Source organism: Frankliniella occidentalis, unplaced genomic scaffold, assembly GCF_000697945.3.
Source record: "Frankliniella occidentalis isolate FOCC.00 unplaced genomic scaffold, Focc_3.1 Scaffold214, whole genome shotgun sequence".
NCBI lineage: Eukaryota > Metazoa > Arthropoda > Insecta > Thysanoptera > Thripidae > Frankliniella > Frankliniella occidentalis.
The window spans coordinates 49,684-50,828 of NW_026267340.1; positions in this window are offsets into that span (position 1 = coordinate 49,684).

A 1,145-nucleotide genomic window follows, 5' to 3' on the forward strand; every position below is an offset into this window, starting at 1 on the left:
CAAAGTTACAATCCTTGTTGTTGTATTCATAATAGCATTTTTGGTGGACTCCATATCAACAACTGTCTGCTTTAAAATCTCGCTGGTGTCCTCTGTCTGTGGGTCCGTCAAGTCCTCCCTGGAATTGAAATCAGTGCTGGTCAAAAGTTTATCGCGCCATACTCTTCTCGAGTTAGGATTTTACTCGCTCATGATTACATGGGTTCATCTTGTCCAACATCTTTTGCATAGTCAGTGTTGTCTATTCTAAGTAAGATGGTCTTTCTTTTACTTCTTTTCATTGCTTTTTCTTTTCCTTGGTACCACCGATCAGCTCTTGATGTACAGCTTAGTCCTCTTTTTATTGATTCCTGCAAATTCAGTCAAAAGTTTTAGTTTTATTATTTGCATTTAATATTTGCATTTAAGTAAAAAATAATCTCCTCTATGTATTGTTGTATTAGGGACATATTTAAGTCTTGATCTAACTGATCTTACTTACCTTATAACTTAAGGGGTCAACTATGTTAAGAGTACGGAACCTCAGGCATACCTTTTCTGCCAGAATGTTATATTCCTTCTTTTCTAGATAGGTCTGTCCTGTGAACTCCTTTACAAAGTTTAGGAGGAATTTATTCATTTGCCTTCTCTTTAATTTGCCTTTCATCAATTGTTCCAGCAGTGGTCCCGGAAAGGGTGGCAGGAGAGTATACTTCGTAATTTGTTTGCCTGGTTCTCTGGCCTCCTGTTAATGATAAAATGAGGTGATTATTACTCTGTTTCTTTCCTCTCCTTGCAACTTAGTAAATTTGTGTCTGTATAACCTTCTTGTGTTGATAAGAATTTTTTTTTAGTTTGTTCTGTTGCACAGAGTCCTGCAAAAAGAACAAAACATGATCAGTTATTCAATTTTAATAAATTCTGCCTCTTTGGAAAGTAACCATTATACTTACCACTGCATCATCCTTTTGTATTGCAGGTGTGTTGGCGGCAGGCATGATTTGTGCCGCTGTACCTACTCCTTGTGGGGCCAACTGTTGATTACTGTCGGTTAAAGGATCAGAACAATCCAGATTGAAGACTTCTTCACCCTTGTCAGCAGATATCTCATTAACTTTTTTAGTCTTCACAGCCCTTGTTGGCATTACCCACCTTTCATTTTCTTT